Below are 17,537 nucleotides of genomic sequence, written 5' to 3' on the forward strand. Positions count from 1 at the left end.
CAAGAATCAAGTGAGGAGGCTGATGCAGTCATTCATGTGGGCAATTACTACTACTAGCATCATGGTGAGATCAGGGAAACTGCTGAAAATTGGAAAGATTCTACATACATTTTGGAAGTATAGCCAACAGGATTTCCTAGCAGATTAGATATACAATTAGAGAGAAATAGAGGGTGTAAGAGAGTTGAGAAATTTTAGCTTGAATAACTAACAGGATGGAGTTTATCAACAGACATGGTAAAATCTGAAAAAAGAATATATTTGTAACTGACGACTCAAAGTTCATTTTGGACACGTGAATTTGAGATGTTGATTAGGTACACAAGTGTATTATTTGCCAAAAAAGCAGTTGGGTATAGGAGATAAGATTTTGGGAGATCTGAGCTGGAGATATATATTTGGGAGCTGTCAACATATGGTGTTTAAAACTATGAACTTGGATGAGATCACTTGGATGTGTGGGTGTAGACAGGAGAAAACCAAAGCTGATTCAATATTAAGGGGAAAAAGAAGAAATCAGCAAATAAAACTGAGAAGGGATTGCCAGTGAGGTAAAAAGGGGAGACCAACGTTGTAGTTACCTGAGAATTCAAGTAAAAAAAAAAAAATACTGTGTTAATAAGAGAAATTAGCTGAGTCAATCATCAGGTAAATTGAAGACAGACAACAGTGTTCTTTATATTCATGCATTTGTATGTTGGTAGAAAGTTTCTGGAAGAATACATAGGAAACTGCTTGTGTGAGCAGTTATGTCTGGGAAGTGGGATAAAAGTGAGTAAGAAGGGAGATGATTTCAGTTTAACACATTCTGTAATAACTGATTTTCTTCGCCATGAGTATGTACTACATTTATAATAAATTATGAAATATACTTAAACAAGAAAAGTAGCAATTAACATCTAAGTGACAAAATACATCAGATGACAACTGATGAAAACATCAAACAAGTTATATTTGTAAAGAAAAAAAAATCCTCAAAATAGCATCCATGGAACAGTAATGGAATCCCAAACTCTGTTAGTCATGACTTGGATTAAACGTTATCTCCAGATGGCTTCTTTTGAAATATAAACATGTCACCTGAAATGAATAATGTTAAATAACTAATCTCAAAAGTATTTTAAATGGCAGATGGCTACAATTATTAAATGTAGATAGCTAAAAACACGCTGTAGGCAACGTAAGGGGGAAAATGAACATTCTGTGAATCTGTTAACATGGATGGAGACAGGTTGTAGAGCCCAAGAGGAGGGCTGTGTAATCCAACATCAGGCTGTCCATGAAAGACAGGGCCCACAAGTCTTCCACAGGGAGTGCCGACATGCCACTCACCGTCATGGAGGCTGAGAATAGACAGGGACCAGACTAAGGTCAAGTAAACTATCTGGAATCAAGTGTTCACTAATGATCCATTGACTTTACAGGTCAAGGGTACACAGTAAGTCAAGGAAAAGGCAAGACAGCTCTAGAATGGTAAGTTACAAGGTTAGGGATCACCCCAGAAATAAAGATGAAATTCTATAATAAAATTAGAAATGCTAAACCACCTGGATTTCTTAACATGGGGCCACAGATGAAGTTGGAAATATTCTGAGAAACAAAGAAAGGATGGGGAATAGAGACTATGAGAGGTCTTGATATTTTTGTAATTGGCCATCAAAAATATTCAAACTGATTTCTGTCGTGGTAAAAATATCCTGATATAGTTAAACACATTTTAAACAATGTGTAATAAGCCAAAGAGAAAGTTAGGAAATGCCTTCATATACTTTGTAATGTATTTACTCTAATTTCTGTCACAGAATGATAGGTACACTTTTTGTTTGTTCTTGATAAGAGAATGTTGGCTCTACCTTTTCAGCCTAATTACCTTCTTCTCTCATGGAGTTCGAAAGCTTCCTTGGCATTAAAAAATGGAAGAATAAATATATTTTGAAACATTGGTTAAGTAACCATTAATGAAAATATCTTGGCTCTGTGTTAAAGTTATTAATCATAGCTTTGTAAATGGGAAGAAAAATCTAATAATTTTTCAGCATCATCCTCTGTGAATCCACAATAGTGGGGAATTTTCCCCAAGTCTGTTTGTAAAGACATTCATAACGTACTAGCTCTCCATGGTGACATGAACTAATAGACCATCTTTAAACAAACTCACTTAGCGATCCGGAGTATGGCACAATGTTCTATTTTTGTGCAGTGCTGTAAAATTAGCATCAAACACAGAAGAATTCGCCATTCTTCACATCCCCAATGGTTGACATCTCCACACCATAAATCGCAAAGCAAGAATAAATGAAGTTGTTTTCTTCCTGCCATTCATGTTTTATATAGCTTTCTCTATAGTGTGGAAGTATTTCATTTTTAGGAACGATTAATGCCAAAAGGGTTTATTGTCTTGCATCAGAAACAGCTAGCTTTAGAGATCTTACTGAAGAAGTTGCTTTTAACATTTGTATGTGTGTGCACACATGGACACACCAGGAATGGTAAGCATGGAATGTGAGGACATCCCAGAAATACTTCAAATACACTTAAAATAGATTTCCAGTGACTTTTCCTTAATTTTAAAGATTTCTTAGCATGAACATGTGCCTCTAAAATGACTGTCTCCATATTAACAGAAAACTGACATGTAAAGGAAGCAGTCACCATGTCGGTATCATAAAACAGATTTTGTTTCCTTGATATGACATTTATAATCAAGGTAACTTTTTAAAAATCACTAATTGGTTCAGTGTCTACCTGTCTGAGTCTGTGGGCATCTCTGTGTAAATATGCATCAGGGAGCAAGAGTAGATGGTAAATGAGAATATGCTTTGAAGGATGCTTAATTGAGGGGGTGAGAGGGGATGGAGAGAATGTCTGCCTTACTGTTCAAAATACTCATGAACTCTGAATAAGCTGCTGATGTTCTCATGAGAAATGAACCCTTTGCTGAAATTTCATATTCTCAGCAAAAATAATAATTCATCCGCAGTTATCAGGCATAAAGCTTCATGGACTTACACACTAAGATTTCTTGTAATGACTTGGAAATCTACAGGAACCAGGTAAGGGGCTTGACTCATTATTTGGTTGTGATAACGTGACCCACAGGAATGTTAGGGGATAATGGGCAACTTTGCTCACTGCAAATCAAATAGCTCCATGATCCATCATTAACCTAAGTGAGCCTTCGCTTTATTGAAGTAGCCCTCTAAATGAATAGGTCACAGCCTATTTAAAAGCTCAGAGATTTGTTAATGTTCCAAGGACTTAGAGTCTATTAGATCAGACGGCCTGAGCATGTACAAAACTGTAGGTACTTTGGAGAGCTAACCTGGCTTGGTGTATTTATAAATATTTTAAAGAATATTCTTTAAAATTTAGTTTAAATAGGGCACACTGTGCATCTGTGAACATTATTCTGTATAAATGTGCACAGGTGTCAAGTTGAAAGGGAGGGAAAAAAGGACTCTAGAGAGATACTCCACAAGAGGAAATAAGTTTCCACTCTAAGCCGACTTTCATAATGCAATTAACTCCATTAGAGAGAATGGAATTTTGAATACTGTTCAAATTAAGGCAGTGCAGTTAGCAGCAGCAGCAATTCAGGAAGAATTAGCAATGGTCTTCTAAAGAGAGCTACTGAATTACACCTTAGAGGGTTTTAAGATTAAGCCATTTAATTGTTCCGTTCGGAGCTCAGGACCCTGCACAGACACGAGTCCAGGTGTTCACACCGATTCTTCTCTGTTCTCTTCAGATAACAAAACTGAATCTCAGAGCCAATTAAGACAAATCTTTACAAGCCTTCACTCCCCCTTTTTAGTGTATCCTGGGAGGTTCATTTTAATTGTAGAGCCTATGGGGAATCAGGGACACTATCCACAGTGAGATAGTATTGCATCTTGGGGTGAAAAGATAACTAGTATTGTCCAAATTATTGTCTTAACTTTAAAGCCATTTTTTGGTAGCTTGACACTCAAATTGTGTTTTTTTTAATTCCCTTAATCATTTCAGTGGGAGAACACTATTTCAGTACCGAATCCTAATACAAATGGCATAACAAGCTAATGATTATTACATTTATGAGCCAAGTTATATGCATGAATAAATTACTCTAAAATAAATCACAGATATACCTCACTTTCCTCCCTAAATATCACTCTTAGCATATCCTCATGTAAATTGTTTTAACTCCTTTATACACATGTGTTAGTTTGGGTGAATTTATGTGCCCATATACATTCTTTCTTCCCTTCATTTATTCACTCACCAAACAAATATTTACTGAGGGCTCCTAGGTGCCAGGTGCTTTTGTAGGGCCTCCCTCATGGGGATTGCATTTTATTTTGGAAGACAAACAATACAATACAATATCATGTATGTTGAAGCAGTTCTGATTTAAATAAAATTAAATGAACAAAGGATGAAGATAATTCTCCTGGAGAGGGAAAAGCTATTCACAGAGTAGTTAGAGAATGTAGCTCTGAAGTAAGGATATTTAAACCAAGATCTCCATAAAGTACAAGGGGAAGCTGGGTAAATGCCAAGTCCCTATGACTTGGGGTGAACTGGGAATAATGAGAAAGAAGAATGGAGGGGCAAGGCCAGACATTGGCTTTAAGCCATGGAAAGCACTTTGACAGTGACATTGGAGGGTTTGCATCCGGCCATTGTGCAATAAATTGTTGGGGGAGGGAAATAAAAGTAGAAGCAGTCTTTTAAAGACCAGTTTGGAGACTAAGATAATAGTGGCTGACTCAAAGGTAAGGATGGTAGAAGTGAAAAGTGACTGAATTAAAGTTATATGTAGACACTAAAGCTTTGAAGCCAGTGGACTCAGCAGTGGCACTGATTGGGGGGGGGCGGGGAAACAAGGCTTCAGAGTTGACCCTAAGTGCTTAAAAATTAAATGAATAATTACACAGTTTACTAAGATGAAGATTTTAAAAATTAATATAATTATTTAGGTTGTGGTAAGAATGGGCAGAAATCAAGAGTTTGTTTTTTTGGAACAAGTTGTGCTTAAAATGATTAGATGTTGCTATGGACTAGAAGTGTGATCCCCAAAATTCAAGGATCACATATGTTGAAATATGAACCCCCAACATAAGGGTATTTGGAGATAGGGCCTTTGGTGGGTAATTAGGGTTAGATGAGGTCTTAAGGATGGAGTCCTCATGATGGGATTAGTGCCCTCACAAGAGGAGACACCAGGGAGCTGACTCACCCTCTTGGTATCAGTACCAAGAAGAAGTCACGCGATACACAGCAAGAAGACATTCATCCACAAGCTAAGAAAGCTCTCACCAGGAATCCAACCAGCCAGCACTTTAATCTTGGGCTTCTTACCCTCTGGAATTGTGAGAAAATAAGTTTCTGTGGTTTAAGCCACTAGGTGTATGGTATGTTGTTCTGGCTGCCCAAGCGGACTAATGCAGACCTGCACATGGAAATCCTGAGTAGGAATTTTGAGATTGGAATTTGATGCTTGGCACAGGCATAGGAGACAAAGATACCAATTTGGAAAGAGGCATTCAGATGGCATTTAAACCTGTGCTATAGGACGGGATTACCTCTTCAGTGAGTTCCTAGACAGAGAGGTGAGTAGGGCTGTGGACTGGGCCCAGGATCCTCTGATCATTTCTGCTGAAGTTGACCCTTGAACAACATGGCTTTGAACTGCCAGAGTCCATTTCTATGGAGAATTTTTTCAACAGCAAATACTGTAAGATCTGCAGTTGGTTAGATCCACAGATGCAGAAGAACAGCACACATGGAGGGCTGACTATGAAATATGGGCACATTTTCAATTTCATGGAGGGTCAGTACCACTACCACCTGTGTTGTCCAAGGGTCAGATGCATAGGTCTGCAGACAGAGAACCCAGTAAAGGAGAATGAGAAGCAGCAGCAGCCAAGGAGAGAATAATCAAATCAGAAGGCAGTGAAAAGCACGTGAAAATATTTCTGCCGAATATGATCTGAGTATTGGAACTGCTGGGTTTTAAATTTTGATGGATACTGTCAAATTTCCCTCCACAAAGATTTCACATTTTACAGTCCATCTCAAACTAAATGAGATGGGCCTGTTCTTTTGTGGTGTGGTATATTTTGAACATGCCAGATTTTAATTTTTGTTTTGCAAAAGTAACACCGGTTTGACAATATCACTGTCTGAAGGTGTGTGTGTAAACTTCTGGGCTGGGGCAGATCACATACCAGAAATTTTCTTTTATACCTTTATTTCTTATACTGGTGTTGTATAATCATAGACATACACTATTCCTCCTTAAATAAACATGTGAAATATTGAGATTTGAATGTACTATAGAATAAATATCTTTGATACTGCTGTTAAAATGTTTATTTATGTTTAGGATATACAGAAATTCTCTGTATGTGCTAGGTTGCTTGACATAACTCTTAATTCTGATTCCAACAGTTAAAATTCTACTACTGAATTTCTTTCTATGCCAGGATCTTATAGCAGTGCACTTCTAGCAGGCAGTTTAGCACAAATACTAGGTACTGATTAAGATAACTAGATGTTTCACTGTGAGACACTCATCTATTTCAGAAAATTATTCTGGGCTTTCCATTCTTGTCTTGGTAAACAGGTAACATAAAATCTTACCAAGAGTTTATTTTTCACTTTCATTCACTATCCTTTTGCTGGTAATTAGAGAAAAGTAGAGTTTCAGTAAAATCTTGCTTTTAAATCTGCTGGAAATCACATCCCTTGGAGTCATGGCTCCCCTGCAAGGAAGTAAATATTGACTCAGAGTTGTAGAAGGACACTTCATTTTGGATATATTATCATTTGCTTGTTACTTCAAGCTTTCCTATACTCTTTCCTGAGAAATAGTTTTAAATGCTTTACACCATTTAGTGGTTATGATAGCACCCCAACATTTTTTTTTCATGGGCAGAATGGAGCCTATTAACATTAATTTCCTCCAGTTCTCAACATTTACCAAGCATTTGGATCTCTTTCAATTACACTTTAAAATATTACTTTGGATAAATTAATTAGCATCACATTTTGCTTGATTATTTCCCAATAATCCTTTTTGACATTCAAGATAGTATTCTAATAAATGTTGAAATGTCAGCTAAAATTATTTGATAATTATTTCGCTAGCATTATTACTGAATACTATTTCACTTGCATTATTAAAATTAAGGACATCTAATTGTATCTTCCACCTATGCCCTGCATATTACAGATTTTCATCTTCTCTATGTTGGTTCACAGCTCGGGAGCTTCCCAGGTGAAATCTAAAACTGGACCCCTGCAGAGGCCAAGGAGAGGGTGAAGAAAAAGGCAGATCACTTCAGACTGGTAGGTGGCGGGATTAGTAAGCAAGGGACCATACACACGAGGCTTGTCTTGAGTAGCAGCAAGAGTAGATCTCTGTACCCACCTGCCAGAATCGTAAAACTTTACATAGAGGCCTTAAGGGGGTTGCTCATGTATTCAGTCCAGATGGTCTCAACAACACCTTACTCTCTCAAGGCTGCATCCTGAAAGACCTCCTAACATGGGAGTGGAGGATGGAACCATGTTCCAGGGGAGGAAGTGAGGGGCCTCCAATTGCTCAGGGGTCAACCTACAATCGCATCCTCTTTATGACTCCTCCAATTCTCTAAAACCTTGATCCATTAATTTCCCTTTCTCTTTCTAAAGCTCTCCACCTATTCACATGCTCAAGTACCTATGAAAAAGAAAAAAACAGTCTGACAAACTCCCTGTGACTTTGTACTTTCTCTCTAGCTACCTCCTAGTCTCCTCTTTGCTTGACTTCTATTCCTTTTGAAATATGATGGTGAAAGTTTCATCACAATCTAAATTACCCTGGTTCTTTAAGCTACCAGAAACTTCCATGTCTGTCTATTGAAAGCATTCTTGCCAAAAATAATTTTTTTCTTTTTAGATAAATGACCTGAAAACCACTTCTATCTCAACATGACAAGTAAATTCCAGCAGATAACAAATCCTGGCCACCACATATTTTCATCTAACCCAGCAGGCCAGCTCTGGCTGTACTTAATCTCCACAAATCTAGCTTGCTATAGTCATGAAAGTTTAAAAGGAGAAAGGCCTGACCATTAGTGAGTGTTATTTATAGAAGAAATACACTAAATCAAGAGAAGAAATCACAGATCAGAAAGTTAGGTAATTTGCCCTTAAATGCCAATAGAAGAGTTCTCAAAATTTGCATTCAAACCATTGTCTGACTCTCAAGTTTTTATCTTTCTACAGTAGAAATATCTATGTGGATCTTATTTCCACAGACAATAAATCATGACTCATCTTTACATGAAAAAAAGCCCATTTTTACATGCTATAATAATTTTCCAGCAAATAGGAGTTATAGAACCCATTGATTATAGAGCACACTTAAGGTGCAATCAATTACCCCTGCAACCAGCATCCTACTTTGTGGATAAGTCTATAATCACAACCTATGCCCCAATGTCTAACTACTTCTTTGGTACTTGCAACTAAGTATGCATCATTCAGCCATTCGAACACTTAAATTTAGCAGCTGATATGTTAAGTCCTGTATTTCTCTCATGAGTATCTCTGCACAGATTAGGGTCTTACCTGCTCTTGCTAGAATCTTCACACACATGCAGGAGATGTACATATTTTAAGAAAAAGTTTACATTGTTTAAATGAAACATCCCTAATACTCAAGATAATAAAATGCATTTACAGAGTCATTACTTAGATACTTACAGAGTAAGGATTATGAAAGAAAACTATAATCTTTTCAGTTAAAAAAAAATAACTGAAACATATTGAAAATTTAATTTATCCCTTAATACCATAAGCTACAGTATGATGGAGAGAGATACAAACCTTAATGAAGCTAAACTAATAAAAATAGTAAACTCAGACCCTGCTTTCAATAAACAGGTGCTTGTTAAATTAAATGATAATTAGTCATTGAATAAATTAAGGCTTAGAACATTTATCAGGGATCTCACAAAAGGCAGAATAACATTGTGAAAAGTTCAACTGTTATTTGATTTTTTTCAGGAGTCATAACTTTCTCTTAGTCTTTTCTAAAAATGTTACTCCCTATTATTAGTCATCTTATCATGTGATGCTTAAAAATAACGTTGAGTAACCACTATTGATATGCACAGGCAGCATTATTCACATTCTCACACGTGTGCGCACACAAACGCGCACACACACAAGCATATCTTTTAAACTTTGGTGATGATACATCACATTTTTAGCATATTAACCCAGAAATAAATGCAATTACCTTAAAACCAAAAGTTAAAATGCTTTTAAAAGCTGTAAGATTGTAAACCACTCAACTATCATACGTTAGCAAAGTAAAAAGAACATTCCCATTAAAAATCAAACATTTTCATTCCTTATTTAATGATTAAGTTTATTTTATTATTTTCCACGTAAGTTGAGCCTATTCATAAAACTGACACTCTGCATTTGTTTAACAGGAAGGGTAAAATAATTTCCACCTATGATTTAATGTAAGGAAAATCAAGAACTGGCACCGTATTATAGCAAAATGTCTATTGATGTGGTGACACTGCAAGGTAATACAGGACTTAATTAGTTCAAAAAAACAGCTATAATTTGTCAAAAGACTATAATAATAGAATCTTACCTTAAATGAGACATCTGTAATCACACTTCTTTTGGAAGTATAAAGACGTTTATAACAGTGTCTACTAGTATATGATTTCATTACACAAGTTCTTAGATTTGCTATTTTTATATGAAAACATGGCTCACTTCTGAGGAGAATCATCACTCTATGCATCTTCCTATCACAATTGTTAGGTGTAGACATGACATCTAAATGACATAGGTGGGAAAACACAGTAATGTTTCACATTTCATGTAAGAACAGTTTAGGCAGACTGTTCACAGTTCTATTTCATCAGTAAGAGTGATTTGACATTTATCTCAGTACATTTTAAGAGGCAGGAATGAGATATTCTAACCAACACAAAATGATAAATGATTGATTTCAAACAATATCATAAACTATTATGTAAAATACATTCTGCCAAAATAGCAGGTGCAAAAAATGCTCAGTCTAAGGAGATCAGTTTTGCTCCATCTCTAAAGCATGCAGTTATACTGAGGTATAAGTATGTCACGTGAAACATTAATAGGGATTTCTACCATAAACTAAGCACTGTTTTTGCTGTGATAAGAACTTAATGTGCATCATCCCATATGTAGAACAAATAGCATCCTCCTTCCCATAATAATTCAGCTCTTTGTGTGGGAATTATCTAAAATGATCCCATCACTAAGCAGATCAGTGGAAGGAAGGAGGTCCAGTAGCAAAAAAAAAGCATTTTTGGCTTGAAAACTTCCCCCTACTGCTTGAAAATGGTACACAGCAGCAGAAGTTAAGAATCCAGCAACCAGAGATTTGCTGAACACAACAGAAAAGGAGATGGGATTTTTTTTTTTTTTAATGGGAAAGGGGCTTAACAAGGGTAGGGTTATACTTGGAAGACAGTCTTCAAAGTAAGAGCTGTTAATAAAGGGGAAATATATTCTGGAATTGGATTTTCAAATTAATATGAAACATCTTTTTACTCTGGTAGTTTTTTTTTTTTAACATTTTACTCTGGTAGTTTCTACTGCAGGTGGAGGATTGGTCCCTAGATCTTGTCACTGAACCAGCTGATGTGCCGGTTCGTTAGATGAGTTAAGTGGCAGCTCCTTCCTACTTTGTGTGTGGTTATGCTCCTGAGCATTCTAAAACAATTCATCAATCAGCTGCTATGGCTTGGGAAGAGTAACCATCTGCCTTTCAATTCCGAAGAGACCTTCTCCTGGAATCATGGAAGTATTTATGAGAAAAAAAATTTATTCATTTAAATTCCATTTTAGAAATAATAATGAAGACACAGAAGTTAAAATGATTGTCAACTTGCTTAGGATAATTTAATGAGTAAGTGACGCTACTGAATGATGAGCTTCGATATTTCTGGGCAGCTGTGTGTCTCGATCCTATTTTATTATCTTGAAACCGATCAGGTGTGCTGAAAAGCTCAAGCAAACAAACACCTGCTTGGCATGGTTGCATTTTCATGTTTTGGTCATGCATAGTGTAATTTAAAACTGTAAACACATGGTCAGAACCTGCTCTGCTTAATTCTTTTTTCCCACTCAGGATATACGGTAATTTTCTAGCTGAGCAGTTTGTGAATGAGCTTCAAAATACCTGATGAGAAACTGAAAAAAAACCATCCCATGGTCACAGAAGCAGCCAAAAGTATGTCAGTTCCCTCTCCAGAGAGTACAGAGAAATATGTCTACAAGAGACACTGTCAACTACAAAGGTTCTGTAATTCAGTTGGAGAAACAAATAATGATGCTTAAAAAGAAGAAAATATTTATAAAATGCTGAAGGTCTCTTTAAAACTGATTTACCAGCATGGCCTGTATTATACATATTTCTTACTTTTTAAATGGACCACCAAATACCATTAAGATAATTTTGAAATGCTATTATATAACCCACAGCAGACCTAGTAATCTGTAGCTCGTCCCAAATTAGTTCTGTGGTAGGAAACTCAGATGGCTGTACACTGAGAGACTAGCCATTGAAACATTTAAATTGCTTTACAGTTGTTTTATTTTTAATGAAGAAGCAAGTTTAAAAACATATATGTCTTAATAAAAAGCAGTATAGAAGGGGGTAGGGGTATCATTGTATTTTAATAAAAATCAGCTGAGACCAGTATTTACAGACGCCCTTTGAAAATAAAGCATTGACTACTTTGTGTAAAGAAAATACCAACCATTTATAACATAAAAGCTATTTATAATAAAACCAATGGAACACCTAGCACTATTTTCATTCAAAAATTTAGCCAAGGCAAGTGAAGTACATTACAACTGAAGTACATTAGTGGCTAAAATATTTCGTTCCTTCTCTTTTTAATTTAACCTCTCGCTCCGAAGACGAGAGACTTGTTTAGAACTTACCGAAGTTTCCCAAAGCAAAACCACGCACCAGCTCCTAATTCAGATGACAGACCAGTGAGCAGCCTCCCTCCTTCAGCTTCTGATTGCGCTAGGCAACACTTTATTAATCATGTATGAATTTCTGCGCGTGTACCCTGAAGCAATCACACACGACGCAGTCCCCATCAGAAAAGGACGCCTTACCTGATGGCAGAAGCGGCGGAGGCAGGAGCAGCAGCCTGAAAGAGCAGCAGCAGGATGCAACAAGCCTGGCTTTCCTACGAAGGTGAGATTTCTCTCTCTCTCCCCCTCGCTTGTTCTTTTATACTCCTAACTCACTGTGGCAGCAAACTGCCTTGCATCGTGTCCCCTTTCAGTCACAAAAGGTCCTCCAAGCCGGGCAGCCCGCAGGCACCACTTTCTTCCTGGAAGCGGCTGCCTCTCTTCCGAGAAACGCTGGGACCCCTCTCTGTGGCTCCCTCCACGTTTACCCTTCAGATCAATGATGCTCGCCGAGCGGCCGGAGCTCAGCTGCAGCGCCGAGCGGCAGCCAATGGGGGCCCAGGATTCCCTCCCAGTCATCTCCCCGCCCTCAAAACAAAACACAGCGTGCCTTTGACACATCATCGAGTTGTGAAAAGTAATTGAATCCTGTATTTGAAATTTATCTTGGTTGTTCTTTTTCCCCCCTAGCGTTCATTGTATAATGCTTTGAAGGAATCCAAGCTCTCAGAACACTCATTAAATGAGGTTAGTAGAGGGTGAAGCTTGGGCGTTGGGAAAGTGAGAGCACCTGGGTCAATTAGCGCGGAAGCTTTGGCGTTTAACTGCTGGAGGACTGTTAAAAAGCAGAGAACTATCAGCTGCGAGGCAAAAGGCTTGTGTTCTAGTCCTCACTCCCCTAACTAGCTTGATTCTTTTATTTTTGTGGAACCAGAAAATAAAGTCCATTTTACCTGGAAGTTGTCTCATTCTCTAAACGTTATCTGAACAAGAAACAGCTGCAATTGATGATAAAGCAACCTTATTCAAGCAATTCCTACTAATGTATTTACCTGTTATGATGCTGGTAGAAATTGGTCCAGATTCTGTAAGGTACTAAAAAGTCTTTAGACTGTAAGTTAGTCTACTTTAATTTTGGTGTATTTAAATATTGTAATTTTTTAAATTAACATTAATTTCTCTAACTGAGGGAATTTTTTAAGTGATAAATTGCAACTTTATTTAATATTATAATGATTAGAAAATCTTACACTGAAGAGTAGCACTATTGAAACAATAATACTACTTCTTGCAAAACCCCCCCAAAATTTCATGCTTTATCCAGCCTGACCTTTTTTTTATATTTCGGTTGGTTCACAACCTTGGGAATTCCCCAGGGGTGAAATTCAAAACCAGGCCCGTGAACAGAGGGCAAGGAGAGACTGAAGACAGAGTTCCGGGCACTCCACATTGGTAGGTGCCAGTTTTAATAACAAGGAAACTTACACATGGGGCTTGTCTCAGGAGGCTGAAAGACAAGAAATGATTGGCTTGTGTGTTGACCCGCAGTCACGTCCTTTTGATGACCTTTTCCAACAATGTCACTATTGAAGTGCTAACTACTGAAGAGAAATATGTTTAAACAAGTTTATGGGGAATCATTTTCTGAGAATCTAAGTCATATTATCATTTTCCATATCAAGAATGCAGCAATGTTTTAATCTAAGTATGCCAAAATCTCAAGAGGATAGAATGTCTATGGAGTTTTAAAAATATGTATAAATACAAACAGGACTGGTAGCTAAAACAACCGCTCCAATAAGAATGTCTTTTCAATGTCACTGTTGAATAAGAATACAATTAATGTGTCTTTCTGAACTCTTCTTGTTCCACTGAAGTAATACAAATGGGTTGATGCATTTGGTGTAGCCAAGCTCTGTGTGTCATGACAAGGTGAAATAGCTCAGGGAGACTTTACAAACAAAACAATTTTGTTACCTGTCCATCATGTGAAGGAGGCAGGGAGAAGTCTAGTATCCTCAGTACTGTATGCTGTGTCACTATAAAAAGGCGAATGCTAACTTTATTGTAACTCACTCACGTAGCCAATAAAAATGTATTCAGGGCATTCTCTGGCTAAGTGTAGTCACTGGTTTTTGTGAAGAAAGGAATATGCTAATGAATGAAAATCATAAACATTGCTTATTTCTGAATTTTATAATAAAATTTCATTCATTTATTTAAATTCATTTGCTGATGACAAAGAGCAAATCACTGAATACAGCCTTGTTCTGCAGGTCAGATGTTTTCCATGTGTGGTCCCCAGGCCAGCAGCAAAGGCATCACCTGGGAACTTATTTGGAAAGGCAAATTCTCAAGGACTTCCCCATTCCTATCCAGTCAGAAACCCTAAAAGTAGTATCCAAATCTATGCTTTAATGTCCCTTCAGATGTTTCCAATGCACTCTCAAGTTTGAGAATCACCAGTCTGAGAAAGAGTCCTGCAAACTTCTGCAGAAGACCAGCACTTACTTGGGAAAATAAAGTTTGATTGGAGCACAGCCACACCCATTATTTCCGTATTTCCTATAACTGCTTTTTCACCACAATGTCAGAGTTAAGTAGTTGCCACAGGGATCTGTGATTTGAAACCTAAAAGGTTTACTATCTATCCCTTTAAAAAAAAAAAATCTGCTGGCCCTTGCTAGGGCATCACAAGATACGCTATATAATTAGTATGGATGGTAAGAACTGAGAAGGAAGTAACATTTGAGTATGGGGTGGACAAGATCAGATTAATGAAATCAATGGGATTTGGAAAAGATTAAAAATGACTTGCTTTGAAACATGACTGATAGAGAACATTACTGCTTTTCAGCAGCACACTGAAGAACAAACATAAGTTTGCCCCACTTCATAGAAAGGTTTTCTATCAGGCTGGATTGTTGAATGAAAAGAACATTGGGGTCTTAACTGTCCCAAGATGAGCACATGACTTGAGAGAGTAATAAAGATTTTACTTGTAAGCCAGTGAGATTTGGGGTGGTATGCTGAGAAACATGAACCTAATTTAACTTGACTAAAACAAATAAGCAGGATTAAGGTTATTAGAGGTAAGAAAACAAGTGCAAAAGCAAATGATGACTGGGACAAGGCATTTAACTCGAAACTCAAAATTTATTTTGGGCATGGAACAATAATATGAGTAGAGTTTCTTTAAGGAAGAAATGCTCTGAAAAGTAGAAAATAAATATTAAAAAATTGTGACAGATAATTAAGGCTAGGGAGATAGAACTTAATTCTTTAGCAATAGGGAGCCATGGAAGGCCATTTAGAAAAGGAATGATATCATCAAAATTATGTTATAAGAAGATTACTCTGTTGGCAAGGGAGAGATAGAAAGTCAGTAACAAAGAAAATTAATCACAAGGCTGTGAAAAATTAAAACATGATGTAATATGGGCCAAAACTCAAGCACTGTCACCCTTAGACTTGCACTCAATGCATCAATGAGTTCCATCAACTAGACTTCCTAAATACCGCTTAAAGCATCATTTTATCATTTTATCCACAATTATCATTGTTTTGATTCAGACTTTGGAGTTCCTCCCTGGATGTTTGCTGCCATCTCGTAATTAGCATCTCTGTCTCTTTGACATGTCTATTGCTGGTCAACTATAGCTTTGTTTCACCACTTCTTTAATACAGGACCACGCAGGCTAACGACAGAATTCCAATATCACAGAAAAGGAAAGGAGACATAGAAACCAGGGGATTGTCATTCAAACAACGAAAGCAACCATAACTTTTGCTCAGAAGTGACAAACATCACTTCTGTTTATATTTCCTTGGCCGAAGAAAGTCTCAGACACATTGCCAAGGGTGGTGTCAAGGTGACATGATGTCAATATGACAGACATGCATCACCTTCCTCGAGGAAGAGAAGCATGGGAAGGGCCAGCGATTATTATGAAGAGCAATGCAGTCTGCCACATTCTCTCTTTGATCCCCAAACAACAAAAAGCTGAGGCTGCCTACCAGGTGGTTTGCCTCTCTAGAGTAAAGATCATATTTCCTTTATCTTTGTTTTGCCATTTCATATGTAGTACTTATGGTCAAATAAAAATTTTAAACAGAAAAAGAATATAAGGAATTGAATAAGAATAATTGAGAGGTTTTTATTAAACTTTGGATATAGACAGTAAAGAAAAGAAAAAAATGTTGGAGAGTTCAGTGTTTTACATCTTGGAGATTGTGCGTCTTTGCTTGGGTTCTGCTTAAAACAGAGGATGAATCAAAGTCCCGTGTGCACATCGTTTATTTAGCAGGTGATCTCCAGAATCAGTATAAAGGGGCCCAGTCTGAAGTGGCCACTGTAACATGGCTTGATTCCACTAGGATTTTGGACTAGTATACAGAATACCTCCAAGAATTGCCAGTCAGAAGGCTAGAATCTCCCTTATCCAACTGATCTACACTGCCCCTCTTCTGAGATCTATACACATGTAGGCATGGTAACTTCCATTCTTTTTTTTTTTTTTTTTTTTTTTTTTTTTCAGTGTAAAAGGAACCTGAGGGCAGTAAGCAAAGACTAAGCATCCTCTCACTTGAGGGAGTCACCGTGAACAAGAAAATGAGTCACAACCACATGCATCTGTCCCTTTTAGGTGCAAATGAAATCAGAGGGTCCTATGCTATCCTAGGATAACAGTTATATTGGTAACAAGGGGTGGAAGGAGAAGGTAAATCTGCAGAACTGTGACATCAAAGGTTTAAGGAATCATATTAAGGCAGGATAGCCGGATTCTCTTGGGTGAGCTGATTATTCAGAATAACTGCCAAAGAGCATAGCAGGAAATAAGAAATTTGGCTAGTCATCCAGAAACAATAAAACACTACAACAAATATCATTAATAATAAATGGGTTAATGTTTACTGAGCACTTACTAGATGTCTGGTGTAGGGATAAATATTCACTTATATTTTTCATCACAGGTGGTAATATTATTTTCTCCAGTTTACAAATGAGAAAACAAAGTCATAGAGAAGTTAAATAACATATAATGGTCATAAATGTAGTAATCAGTGGAGTCACAATTTGAATCATGACAGCTGAACTCCAGATCTCAGAGTGATTTTCATAATCACTAAACTCTAATGCTTGCCTTTCTAATATTGCTTTATTGTCCTATGAATACAAAATCTGAATATAGCGGCTTTGTAGATTTTATTTCAATGGTGGAACAAATCTTGATTATTAAGAAACAGCATTTTTTCCCTTATGAATTGACTAATATTTTCATGATCCATCAAAAAAATAATTGTTGAATTCTACAGTGAACATTGTTTTGGGTCAAGGGTGAATGCTGAAAGCAAAATAGTAAACACTATGACATCTGGAGATCATTGAAAAAGTTTTTGGCCCTCAAAAATTTACAGCAACTATATATACCAACAACAACTATATACAAACTAAGTATTCTTAAAATGCCATTTTGTCCCAAGATTATACATGCATCTCCATTTGGAACAGAAGTAAATGCAATATTTATAAAGAAAAAGGTGGAATTAGCAAAAGTCTTTGTCAC

General features: G+C 37.0%; 1 protein-coding gene across 1 annotated transcript in view; it reads right to left on the minus strand.

Moving 5' to 3' along the window:
- CDH12 (cadherin 12) overlaps nucleotides 1–12,584 on the minus strand; it is an 864,393-nt gene extending 851,809 nt beyond the window's left edge. Inside the window, exon 1 of the mRNA XM_010955574.3 lies at nucleotides 12,172–12,584. The gene's annotated coding sequence lies outside the window, so the exon portion shown is untranslated. The remainder of the gene's footprint in view (nucleotides 1–12,171) is intronic.
- Nucleotides 12,585–17,537: the final 4,953 nt, after the last annotated feature.

The sequence above is a fragment of the Camelus bactrianus genome, chromosome 3 (assembly GCF_048773025.1).
Source record: "Camelus bactrianus isolate YW-2024 breed Bactrian camel chromosome 3, ASM4877302v1, whole genome shotgun sequence".
Lineage (NCBI taxonomy): Eukaryota > Metazoa > Chordata > Mammalia > Artiodactyla > Camelidae > Camelus > Camelus bactrianus.